This window comes from Gymnogyps californianus, chromosome 13 (assembly GCF_018139145.2).
Source record: "Gymnogyps californianus isolate 813 chromosome 13, ASM1813914v2, whole genome shotgun sequence".
Classification (NCBI taxonomy): domain Eukaryota; kingdom Metazoa; phylum Chordata; class Aves; order Accipitriformes; family Cathartidae; genus Gymnogyps; species Gymnogyps californianus.
This window is the reverse complement of record NC_059483.1, coordinates 5,132,813-5,146,433: the sequence shown is the minus strand read 5'-3', so window position 1 is coordinate 5,146,433 and position 13,621 is coordinate 5,132,813. Positions and strand designations below refer to the sequence as shown.

General features: G+C 46.9%; 1 long non-coding RNA gene across 2 annotated transcripts in view; it reads right to left on the bottom strand.

Annotated features, from left to right (window-relative positions):
* The window catches only part of LOC127021624 (uncharacterized), an 85,998-nt gene extending 72,996 nt beyond the window's left edge, over nucleotides 1–13,002 (bottom strand). For both annotated transcript variants that reach the window (XR_007767246.1, XR_007767247.1), the window contains exons 1-2: nucleotides 12,915–13,002; nucleotides 7,666–7,779 (exon numbers count right to left, since the gene is read on the bottom strand). This is a non-coding gene — a long non-coding RNA (uncharacterized LOC127021624). The remainder of the gene's footprint in view (nucleotides 1–7,665; nucleotides 7,780–12,914) is intronic.
* Nucleotides 13,003–13,621: the final 619 nt, after the last annotated feature.

Sequence of the window (13,621 nt, the reverse complement as noted above, 5' to 3'; positions counted from 1 at the left end):
CATTTTCTGTTCAATGCAGCCAGACTGCTCAGTCACCCCCTCCTCCCCAGGCAGTGCCCTCACAGCCTCCAGACGGGGGGCTCAGCTGCCAGCCTGCTCTCTCTTCTTGGCGTTGGATACAGCTTGTTGCGGATGGACAGAGCCCCTTCAGGACAAAAGCCACGGGTGGCCAAGAGTTTTATCTGCAGGTGATTTCCAGGAGAGACGCACCACATTCAAATGCATTGCAGGTGTTCATGCAAGACGAAACCCTAACCCTGACATGGAGGCTCCACCAGAATAGTCCCTTACAGTCCTGAGACATCTTTTTTGCGTCCAGTTTTCCCCCGAATTTGATGTGTATAAACAAGATAGTGGGAAGAGGTGTTTCCATATAAAGCCTACTTCCTTTGATTTCTTCATGAAAGAATCTAATCTAATCATTGCTGAAACAGCAGAGCCACTGGTACAGAAAGCTGAGCAGTGTAGCAGGGAGGGAGCATACTGCTCTCCTTACAGGTCTGCATAGGGCAGCGCAGAAAACCAATATATTGATTAAAAACTCAAGGCCTTTCCCTTGACTTATAGCAACTACAAGAATAAATAAAAGCCAACTCATTTTGTAAAAAGCAGCTCTCAACATCTCTCATTTGCTTCTGGCCCTGGAGGGCCTGGACTCCTACCTGCATCTTTTGAAGAGCTATTCCCATGCTATCATGTTGGGTACTGTGTTGCTTCCCACCTTCCTTGAAGGCTGTTCCTCGACACTGGGCGAAATCTTGCGTATGCCGGTGATCCTCAGAGCTGGGCTCGCAAGGAAGGACCATTTCAGAAGCTGAACTTCAAGGAAGAGGTATAAAGCTAAGGACCGCAGAAGAAACTATATGCTTCTTCAGGCTGGAGGGGTTGAGAGACAGCCCAGCCAATGCGCTGTAGATCAACTCTTTTTAGATAAGAGTCAGTAAGGCAGCCAGAAAACGTTACTGCAGACACGGCTGACAAAACCTTGTCATAACACGTTTCTTAGACAGACAGGAGTCACTCAGGTTTATGCTGGCATTCAGACAAAGAAATGCGGGGAGAAGGGTCTGTATGGCCTCCACGCACACACGAGGCTCCAGAGCACAGGAAAAAATCTCATGAGGTGGAGAACAAAGACAGAGGTTGGACTTTGGAGGTGGAAGTCCTCGGCGTGTTACCACCAGCTACAGGTGGTCAACACATGAGCAAGCGAAAATGTGCCTGCGAGTGAAGCGATGACAGGTCTATAGTCATGAGCAATTTTCTCTAAGATGCACTTAGGCATCTGCTCTACATTAACATTGTTTTACTTAAAATGAGCATTTTGGAGATATTTAAGCAGTTAAATGGCTGCACCCAAGCGTAAGGAGGACACATTGGTAAGCAGACATGGGGACACTTGACAGGTTGGTTAAAGTCAGTCCCGTCACCAAGATAAAAACCAGAGCACAACGTGGACTGTGTCAGGGGACATGAAGAGCAGCAATGGCTCAGATGAGCAGTTCAGGATATGATCACTGCAACAAAATGCCAAGTAGTCAGGACTTGCACTCAGAGTGCAAGAGTGTTGAATAACTGCGATAAAGAGGATGAAAATTGTTGGTCTGCTTCAGCTAGAAACTGTGAAACCCCGGCTTTATAGCTTGGAGGCAAGAGACCAGTGCAGATGACTTGTTTTCTGTAGTTAAAATACTTTCGCCAACTCAGCCTGGCTGGAAAGGGGTCATGAGCTGGCATACTCAGCCCTTGCTTACCTCAATGTTCTGCAATATCCGAGTTAATTTTTAAAGCCCTATAAAAAAAGCCCAAAGCCTAAATTAATAACTGCACCATCCAGACTCACATAATACTCAAATACAACCAATAACCGTACAGATGAATGAACTAGACTCAGGTACGGGAGAGAACAGCTTCAAAGGCCGAGTGGTAAGATATTCGCAAACACCTAATAAATATGACAAAAACCCCATTAGACCAAGAAGAGCCGACCTGACCTTGAGGCCGAGGAAGCAGGAGGAAGCCACTCACGTGGCTGAAGCAAAGGGGATGTAAAAGCAGGCAAGGAGTTTCCTGAGGGCCAGCGCTGAACAACGGCTGAGGCGGTCGGGGCAGGGCAGCGGCACAGCTCGTCCTCCAAGACCAGAGCGGGTTTGCTCCTCTGCAAGTGCCCAGTCAGAAGCGATTACTTTTGTCAGCCAGCAGTACTGCATACCAGTGGGTGAGACAGGTTAAGCCTAAACCTTTTGTCCAAGGCAGAACTTCAGCCTTGTGAAACCCGACGCAAGGGGATGGGTCTGGACCCACAGAAATACTCCCTTCAGTTTTCAGCACCAACTCACCCACAGCAGTAACACGCCCTCCAAAATCCAGCTTATCCATCTGCAGCATCTGACTCTCCCAGCATCTGGAGATGCCTGGTCGTATTGCACACTCTTGTGCACTTAAGAAGGGAGGAGGACTCCAGGGATCAATCGCCCACGTTGGCTCTACGGCATGGAGACACTGGACAGCACATAGGGGAGGTGGCCAGCCATGGTGCTTGCGGAGCGACAGGTCTTTGTGGCCTCTCCGCTTCCTCCACCCTAAGGCCATCTGAGCACAAGCAAGAGGCAAGGTACCGCTTGCTAACAGATCACTGCTGCATAGTGGCAGGGGCCATGCCAGGCTCTCCAGTCGACCACCACAGTGTGGGTATCATCAGGTCCTGCAGCCTGTGCAGGAGTTCAGATTTTAAATTCTTAATTGCGCCCTTCAAAACCCAACACTACAAGCACACGCAGAGCCAGTAACTGCCAGCAGACAGTGAGCAGCTCTTGCATAGTCCCCTACTGTCAGTCTTAATTTCTTCAGCCTGAACCACAGGACATGGATGGCAGTCCCAGCCTTCTCTTTTTCAGAGGCCAGAGCACAGGGATTTCACATATATGTTCTAGTTCAGGTTTTCCTCTCATTTCTTTAAGAGACTTAGTTCCTTCAGTGCTGGGATTCCAGGATTTTAATGGCTTTAGCTCTGTTTCCCCCTTTCCTGCTCTGCATCTAATACTTCAGCCCATAAATCTCTGCAAGCACACAGCACAAAAACAGATAAGGAAAGCTGTATAGCCATAAAACATGCTGGAAAGAACCAACATAAAACCCACTCAGTACAAGCATTATAACCAATGGAAGAAGAGTCAGAGAAAGTCAGATTAAGTGTCACTGTCAAAGTTTAAGTAAGTCTCAGAAAAGGTGTTGTATGATAGCTTAATTAAGCTAAGTTTGGGATGTTTTTTGCAAATATGGTGCTGTACTAATGGCTGAGGGTTCCCCCCCTCCTCATCTCCCACATCCCTGTACATCTCCCCTCTACCAGGGATGCACATTTGGAAGGGGTCTGATGGACCCATCTCCTTTAAGGAGGATGTAAATGCCCATCCCCTTCCCATCAACCATCCTCTGGTACGGTATGCATGCAAAACCTCACATGGCATCGCCTTCTGCATCTGTGCAATGGTGGCCACAATTAACCTTAATAACTATTTCACTCCATAGATTTAGTCCTTTTCCTCTGGGTAATTATGATCTTTCTTCCTCTCCCCAACACTCATTTCAAATCCTCGTGGGTAATGTGCAGCCAGCTGATTTTGCATTTATCTCGGTTCTATTTGTTTGACACATTCCAAGCAAGCTCTACTGAAAAACACTACAAAGCCAAAAACTCCTGCTCGTTAATAACATTCACATCACCTCCTTCTTAGCTTCTTTAACATGCTGCTTTTATTTGGTCTAATTGCAACTCTCAGCATGATTAATCACAACATTTTTGTGGGGAGCTGGGGAATTTGATATCCCTGTCCTCATATGGATCTGATCACATTCATACTGAGAGTCCAGGCACGCTCTTTGCAATCTTCATGTAAAAGCTTAGTGTCAAATGATCCTCCTTGTCTAGTACACACTAATTACTAGTACTGCTATATTCACCTACGTCCCAAACATGAACTGAAGATTGAAGCTAAATAATGTGGTTCTGCCCTGGGATAAAGCTTTCCTCTTACAAAGGTCTATCTTCCTGTATGTAGGCTCTCCTTTTCTTAATTTCGCCTCTGGACCTAGACCATTTACAGATAAAAGGTTAGTAGGGATGTTGGAAGTTTAAAGAATTAAAATTATACCGAGGAAGACTCTTAACCCAAGGGGCCAAGTCTTTTCAGAGAAGGACTGCAGAAATGGTAACAGGCGCTATGGAAAGCAAGCTCAGAATTAATCAGTGTTAAGTTTTTCAAATGCAGAAAGATAAGTGTCACCAAAGAAGCCTCCTCAAAACCAAGTTCGATTCTTGCAATACTTACAGCGTTAAAAAATGTGTTTGTTTTGGTTTTTTTTTCATTTTGTCGTGTTACTGCTGAAAAGTTCTTAAATCAGCAATCTTGGAATATCATCTTTTTCTTATAGAAGGTAGTGGCAAAGCTCCCGTGGATTTTAAAGAGACATGAAGAGCATCAGTGTACATTTCTGAAGCATCATCTGGAGGTCATACATTAATATTTGAAGATGACACAACCTTGCTTCCCACTGTACTGGTAGTAGCAGCATGACTGCGGTTAGCTTCTCCAGTACAGGCTGAATCTTTCCCAGTTAAATGATGATGTAGTGTCTTAGCCACTTTTCACCTTCCAAACCCCACCTTCCCCCTCCCCAAACCAGCTGGAGAAAGGGCCCAGGTTGTTTCCTGGGAGTGGACTTTCCTCCCCCATTTACTCCCACCAAGGCAGACTGCTAGCCCAGATTAAAACCACATGGACACCAACAAGCATCTCCTACCCACTGCTCTCCCAGGCTGCATATTCTCCACATCATTTGCTTTACAAAGCCCTTTAATTAAATGGTAAAGGCCCACTGATTATCACCTACTCAGAAAACACCATTTGAAATAAGGGAATTAACTGCAGGCTCCTACTCGGTAGACCCAGAGTTTCATCTTTTTCCTAATGATCTCCTACAAGTGCTATTCCCCTTTTGGTGCTTCACCAGATGTTACCACTTCTACGCTGAAAGGCTGAGAAAGCAAAGAGCTAAACGTGGGATTCAGCATGGCGTGTGAAGGGGGAAGGGGCCCTTTGGCAGGAGGCAGAAGATCAAATCAGGTCGGGTACCCCATATTGCTGAGCCCGCCGGCGGCTGCACGCGTGGAGGGGTGGCTGGTGCAGCACGGGCAGGGAGCCGTGACGCTGGCCGGTGCCTCTCCTAGCCGGGGCCCTCAGGACACCGTTGTGGCACGCGAGAGGCTGCAACCAGGCACGAAACCTGCATTTGATGCTGATTCCAGCGCTGCAGAGATGGGCGCCATGCAGAGAGGCCGTCTCACCTTCCTGTGCGAGCATGCATGAAGCTGGCTGGCAGCTGCCTGGTCACCCGCTTACCATAAATCACCCCTGCTCCAGCCAGCAATAGCTGACAGGGCTACACCTGCACAACCACACTGGGAGATGACGACAATAATGGGATGTGACACTCCTAAAACCCTCTGCCTAAAATCTCTGGTTGTTTACTGAGAATCTCTCACACGCGCACATCTGCAACTCTTTGTAGCCCTGACAACAAGCTGCATGTGAAACGGTATCTCTGGGTTTAAGGTATTCACCCAGTGACAGGCCCCCCAAAATAAAATGGAAATACAGGCTCTGAAAAGCCCTGCAGAGCACAGGACAGCCCTGCCAAAACCGACACCTCACAATTTCTCACTTGTCTCAGCTGGTCTCCACACCAATGCCTTTTCCAGGTGCCCAGCTCCCAAACTCCCCCCACCAATGCTCGAGCAAAATTTGACTGTAACAAACAGCCCTGAAAAAGCATTGCTGCTCTGAAATCACATCATTTTGTTTGTGCACTTAAGTTCTTTGAGGAAAAAAGACTTCCTTCCACCATATATTTAAAAAAACCCCAAACACCTAAGTCACCAATAATATTCTAAAATACTGTTAAGTTGCATTTACACAGGTACGTGTTGTCATGCTCTTGACCATTACTTGGGGAAAGGCAGAATCCGTACAAAGAGCTTGTGTCACTTCTACCAAAATAAGTTCAGAGTAACTACAAATAAGATAATCAACATTATCTAGCTACAAGAAATAAAAGGATCTATAACTTCACCTCTCTAGCCTGTAATTTATTATTCAACCATACCCTTTCTTCAAGTTCCCCATTTAGATCTGCCAGGTACAAGGGATGGCCGGAGCCACGTATCTTCTGTGGATACAAGGCAATTAGGAGGGGTTAATGGAAGTTTTTGCGTTCATGTGTTCACACAGAGCGGCTGCAGGTCGGTGTCTGCACAAGCTCGTTTCAGCTACACCATCCCTGTCGCTCATGGCACAAAACACGCTCGGAGTGAAGCGGGAAAATCAGCCAAGGCTGGGACTTTTTCTCCTGCTGTATGTTATGCTACGCACGGTCAGAAAATCTATCAAAGTACATGCCTGAGCAGCCTGTTTCAGCTTTTAATGTTGCTTAATATAGACTTCTAAGGAGTATCTTCAGTTCAGACACGGCTAACTTGAGAGCACAGCATGAACGTTAAACACAGACAGCTTTGAAACACAGCGGTACGCACAGTGAAGCGGCGGAGCCCAGACCAGCCTAGGTTCCCGTCAAGCTGGAGAGCTCTGCCAAGCAAGTCCCTTGTCAGCCACCTCCTCCGTCCCCAACGGGCTCCCTCCCCGTGCAAGGAGCAGGAAAACACCTGTAGGTACACAACGCGTCCCTGTTCCTGCTACACACCATACACCCCTTTCTGCTGATTTTTTCCCCTCTAATCACTCAGCCAAGTGCATTCTTAGGCGAGTCGTGTCTGGAAAGGAGCACAGAGGCAGCAGCAGGAGGTACAGCCCTCATAGCACACCAATGGCAAATTTGGTAACGGGTGAAGGCACTAGATGTGCACTGCGTGCCGCTCCTCATACAACCGAAACACATCCTCCTAAAGAGACACCGGGAACAATCCTTCTCTGGATAAACACTAGGGCCAGAATAGATATAGATTACTGAGAGGATATCCTCATGGATGACGGCACAGACCATACATCAAATTTGGCCTTCTTTCCTTCAGCTCAGCATAAAAAGAACCCAAACAAAACAAAAGACCCCACACATCCTTCCTCCCCGCCAGCATCCAGCCCACGGGGCTTCTGGCAAATTTTGGGTGAAAAAGCACATGAGCAGCATCCGTGTTTCTCACCGACAGAGCTCCGCACCTTGTCCAGGCTGACACTGGCATCGGACGTGGCCGCCTGCGAGCAGAAAGGATGCTGAGCAAGGAGGGAACTGCGAAGGGAGCAGAGTACACCTGACCCTCTCGGCACAATCCGGGTGGAAACAGGCTGTTATCGTCTGTCCCGGCACACTGCACGGATTCTTGGGTTTTTGTGAAATACAGGAATGCAGGTTGTGTTGGTTACAAGTAGAAAGACGAGAAGAAACTCCCAAGATAAAAGGGTTGCTCAAACCAAATCTTTCTGATATTTCTGCACAGATCAGAACCTTACCGCGCAGCAAAACCACAGGCAGTTGACACCAGTTTGGCCCAGCATTTTAGTTGGAGCCCCACTGGAGCTTGTATTGTTTGCTCCGTCCCGGTGTGCGTTTAGACCATCCATTCACCGCCCGCGCTGTGGGGCCGTGACTCACCTCCCTGGTTCTTCTCTTTCTGGTGAGTTCAAAGGAAGCTGCATCTTCTCAGGCGATTAGCACATCAAGCAGTCATTTCTGTCCAGGCTTCTACTTTTATCAGCAGCCCGTTTCCTAAAAAACAAGAAAGAAAAAAAAAAAGAAAAGAAAAAACATCAGCAAACTATGATCTGGTTGTTCTCTGTTCTCCTTAAAATATTAACTAGACATTGACATACTGTAGTACTTGCTGCATGAAACCTGCTGCGATTGGGGATAACCGGGACATTACAAAGGGCTATGAATCAACTCAACTGCAGAGGCTTCAAGTCCTTTTGCTAGGCAGAAGTGAAATATGCTCCCTTACAACCAAGTGACCATTTCAGTATTTTTTCCAGTTATCTCCAGAACATTTATTAGATTAGGAGGTTTTATTTACAGACTCTGAAACTTTGCTGTTTCCCAGAGAAGAGGGTATTATCTGTTTAATGTTCCTTTTGTTCTTCTGGACATTTGCAATTATCTATTTTGATTCATTGCTGCACAGGTACCAGGGTCCAAGTACCTACAGTTTTAAATACACTCACAACATACACATCTTAAACGTTTAGAGTATCTTTCCTCTAACAGCCTCCCTAGAGCCAGAATATCTCCGCTCTCAGGTGAAACCCAAGCATCCTGGGATCAAAATAGCTTACATGCAACAGCTAACACTAAACTTTCAAAAAGCACTCACGCAACCCTGTGCAAGCATGCTTTGTAGTTTGGCACATTTATGGGAAAGTCAGAGCTTGTTGCAACTGATTTATTTAACGCAAGGCTTCATAGAAAGGGCTTGTTTCGCCAGTGCCTTACACTAGGATGTTATTTACCCCCCGAAATAAGCCCAGCCCATTCAAAGCTGGCCTTGCTAGCAGGGAAATTTCACCTGCTTGTCTGCCTCTGCCCGTTGGCAAGGTTAAAATGTTGCCCGTGTGCCTCTCAGAGATTTGAATTTAGGACCGAAAGCAGAAAAATTTTCCCTATACCCAAGCCTTCAAATTTGCATGCAAGTTTTAGATTAAATGATCTGTTTAACACCGACGCAAACCAGAACCCAAGCTGCAGGCTAGGGATCTGAACCGTACCGCAGGACCAGGGCCCGAGCAAACAGAGAGCCCACTGTGCTCCTGCCAGAAACAAAACGAGTACGGAGCAAGTTTCCAATGGAAACCAGGCATGAAGAGTGTTTCCACCCCAAAATACTGGATTTCAGCTTTTGCTGGACTCGGATGAATGTGTAACGTAACTCTGAGCATCAGTCACCAATCCTACAGCGCTCGGTAGCGGCTTTCCTTTGAACAGGCGTGATGGGTGCAGGCGCATTCCTGCGTCTTATGTTCAGACTTTCTTAGGTGCCATATGTACTACACCTCTTGTAATGTATGTTTTCAATTTTATGGATGTTTTTAATGCCTCTCAATTAGAAAAAATCTGGAACCAAATAATACACGAGTAAAGGCAACAGATATGATGTGGGATTCGCAAGTTTTGGTGCAATTTGGGTGTAAACTCTGGGGACCCTTGAAATCAAAGTTGTTTTAATTGATTAATGCAACCAATGGATTTGGAGTGGCTCTGTAAAACAGTTGGAGACTCAATATATCAGGCTGGGCTTGAGGTTTTTTCCCCCAGCATGACTACCTGTGGTTCAACAGACGGCCATTTGGAGAAACAAGCAGGAAAAGGAAGACACAAAAAGAGCATTTCCCCCTTCCCCCAGACCCCAACAGCAGGGGAAAGACAACACAAGGACAAGGATTTCCAGGACACATCCCCTCCCTCCAGGGATGTGCTGGAGGCTGCTGGTGACCACCCACACACGGGAAGGGCATCTCAGGAAGACAGGAGGATGCGGGAGGGCTCCCCGTGGGGCAAGCCAGGAAAGGGGCACACCAGGAAAACACACCTAGGGATGGCAACATGAGCTAAGGCTGCGACAGCAGCCTCTGCCTTGTGCTAACAGCTCGAAGCCATATTATCTACCAAGAATGCCACCTGGAAAACCACTCATAAAGAAAGTCAGGCTATTCCTCAGCAGGGGAGTTAGAGCTAATCACTGAAAGGATGCCTTCCCTGCCCATTTCGGATTGTGAGCACAGGCAGAAGCTGCTCGCTGGAAGTTTTAACTTTACCACCGTGTTGGTCTCTGAACAGAAACTGCAGTTGCTCTAATTTCTGTGTTAATGGCACCGAGCATCACCCCACTCCGTGAGGAGCTGCCACCCTGACATCAGCCGGCAATGCCACCAGCACTGCAGTCACAAGGAACGAACCACGAGCAATCGGGACACTAAAGGAGTAGAGTATTACAGCAGAGGCATATTAAACCTTAGCACTTGGTAGCCATCATCCCGCTTCACAGACAAAATACATCTCCTGCTTTTCAGGCTTTCTCTAAGAGCTCTTCCTATCTCTGCCAACACACCGGCCACGCAGCAGGGCATCCGCTATAAACAAAATCATCCTTAGCTGTGATGATACCAGCTCTGCCTTTGTTGACTCCAAATTCTGCTTTTGAAGCCAGCAAGGAAAGAAAACATGAAGATACAATCCTGGCTGCTACTCTACAACCGCCCTTTTTTCCCCGGCTTATCTCATTTCGCATATGTAAAGAACTACAGGGAAAACATCTCTGAAAGCAGACAGACACGAGAACATGCCGTATCCCCTCAAAATCAGTGGCCAGCGCAGGCAGTTCTCGTTCAGTCAGCAGCAAGTTTTTAATCTGTGCAAAACCTAAAGCCGGGGGGCTGGGGACACTTCTAGCACTAAGCATCAGGAGGATCTGCTGAGAAGCTTTAGCTCTGCCACGATCAGTGATGGCTTTGGGATGGGTGCACAGCCCAAAGCCAGTGCAGGAAAGCACTGCTGGTCATTAAGCATCTCCTGAGCAGGAACGTTACCACCGTCTTTCTGAAAAAACCACAGAACGGGCATAAAATCCTTCACTTGGAAAAGAAGGAAAAAAATCCCCCAATACGAACACAAAGGATCTGCTTTTGAACCTGTTTAAAAGAGGAGTAGCTTTTACAACGTAAATAACATGGCTTTAGACGGAGAGCTGTGTACAGAAGGATGGGACTGAGGTTGTCAGAGATGCAGGTGGTGAAGGAGAGTGCCTGGAAATGAGCTGTTCTCCATGTTCAACGTTTCTCCAATCATTTTCATATTAGCATATCTCTAAGTGCATATAATTTTCACATCAAAGAGTAATTTTTTAGGTATTTAAAAAAAAAAACACACACACACAAAAAAAACCAAAAAACCCCTAGGATTGAAGTAGAGAATAATTTCTTTGCTGAAGTCTTTCAAGCAGCTCCTCTCTATGGCATGACAGAAAAATTACAGAGGAGACAAGCGTTTAGAAAACTCTTCCCTGGAATTCAGATTATTCTTCAAGCATACAGTAAAAAAAGGTTCAGTCAAACTGCCACAGAAAACGTAAAGAAAGCCCTGGGAGCACCGATCTCCCAGCATCTTAACTCAGGAGCAATCTGCATCCTCTGCCCCTTGCTTAGGGGCTGAAGTAACCAGCATTTAGGAGCTTGTGGTGGGGAGGGAAAACTGGAGACGAGTCTGAGCCCTTCTTGTCTCCCACCAGTCCTTCCCGGCCAGGGTGGTCCCCGTGCAATAGCCAGGAGCATCGCTCGCCCTTTCCCTCTACACTGCTCATCCTCTGCTCTGCTTTCTACAAAGCCTTTTACTCGTCTGGGTCTGGATAAGAGCAGCATGGACAAGTGCCAGGCACTCCTCTCCAGCCCTAACCGGGTCCTTGCAGGGGCCCGTTTACTCCCCCCCCCACCCTGCCTCTCGAAGCGGCTCACGAGGCTGGCCTTTGGTGCTCCGTTCCAGCAATCTCAGGAACCGGGCTCAGGCAGGAGCTCTCCTTTAATGAGATATTATTAAAAGACTCTATTACAAATAGCCACTTAAGCAAGTGAACCTTTGGAGCCTTTAGTCCATGATGTCAGTACTGTGGCTGGATGTTTCCCGGGAGTATTAAACCTGATGCTAATATAGGGCTGTTCTATATGACAGCTATAAAACTGCTTAAGCATACCAGGCAGGAGGCCAGCAGGGCTTTTTGTTGCCTATCAGGGCTTGGCTAAAGGTCTCCTGCAACAAGGCAGCAGGAAGCAGTGCGCTAGGCAGAGATTCAGCTCTCCCTCACCTCCCTTGCAAGGCTGGAAAATCCCCCGAGGCTGGAAAAATCCACGTAGCAAAGGCTACGCAGCAAAGCCTTTGTATCCGTACCCATCTCTCCTTTGCTTGGTGAAATTATCCATCTCTGTGCCCAGCATGTGGGGCTCCAGCTGGAGCAAGGAGGCTGCCAAAACAGCACTGCATCACCACCCATAAGTTACACACCACACCACCTCTCCCTCCGCATCCCGACCGCGGCCGTGGGCAGTGGCTATAGGAATATCCCACATTTATCCTAAGCCGAGAGGGTTTATTGACACATCCAGTAGCACCATTTACACAAGCCTAGCTTTTAGGTCTGCCCTCCCCTGTTCTCGGGAAGCAGGTCTGCCTACCTGCCCTCTCTGCACACACATGCCCGGGGCCACACGTGTCCACAGGCAGCTGCCTGCCCGCAGCAAACCCGCTTGTGTGCAAGTCACGCCCAAGATACAGGAGGAATGCAAACAATGTTTGCCAATGGTAACTGATATTAAAACTAACAGTAAAACTGGTTCAACCCACCTATCAGCTGGGGAATGATAAGCAGAGGGCATAATAATACACATTAATCACTTTCTAATCTGCAGTTTTCCACCAATAGGTGGCACCAGCAATTTTTGGATACGCTACAACATGGTACTTCTGTTCCCTTGCCACAAGGCACCCAGCCCATCAGCGTTGCACGGAAGATGGATGGACCATCTATTGCAATGGCAGCATCCAGCCCCTCTCTTTTTTGTTTGAGTTCGGCAAAGGTTAAAACTCCTGCAAGCCAATTCTTCAGTCCCCAAACTTATTTTCAGGAGTCAATCTAACTTGAGCAAGTCTTTCAGGGAACACAAGTCTGGAAGCTAGATGCAAATAGATCAGAAAAATTTGTTTAAAATGGAAGCACAGACTAAGCCTCCATAGAAGGCAACCAGGAAGCATACAATTTAACACAGCAAAAGCAAAGCTTCTTGTAACTGAGCCTGGCCACTCGTCCAAAAACATCTAAGTTACAGTCTAACACAGTTTAAATACATGTGGTATAAATACGTTACCTTGACTAGAGCATCCTACAGAAGAAAACCTCAAACCACACACGTGCCCGAGACACACATGCTCGATCCCCACACACACAATAAACGAGAAGCAACCCCAGCCAGGTCGAACCAAGCCTGTGACCAGCACAGCTCCGCAGGGAAAGCCTCCCCAGAGCCGAGGCAAGGCTGGAAACAGCCCAACATATAAACTCCCATCAGCTGCCCCATACCCACTACAGGTGCATGGCATCTAACAGCTTCAGCTTACAGCTCCACGCAGCTGAATTCAGCCTGTATAAATTATTGAAGAGTCTGCAGAACATTACACAGTTCATGTAGTTAATGATTATAGTTCAGTGTCTAGGTCAGATATAATTAGACGTTACATTAAAATAGCTTCACAGAGCCATTTATTCTGATTTAATTACTTAAAATGATAGTATAATGAGCAGTGCTTTCAAAGAAAAAAAGAAATCTTTTAATGAGCTCATTTTAAGTTAATATAAGGCAAATTAATCATTTAACAAAATACAGTAAAAAGACAAGTTCATATTTCAAAATATGTTGTGCCTATGTCGAGGAGGTTAGTTTATTGCTATGCTGGGACAGATACACAAATGGGTGGCTCTTGAAACAATGCCACATCCCAAATACTATACATCTGGAACATCTTTAAACCATGTTTTCTTCCTTCCCCAGACATACCTGCTACGTCAAAGCCCTTT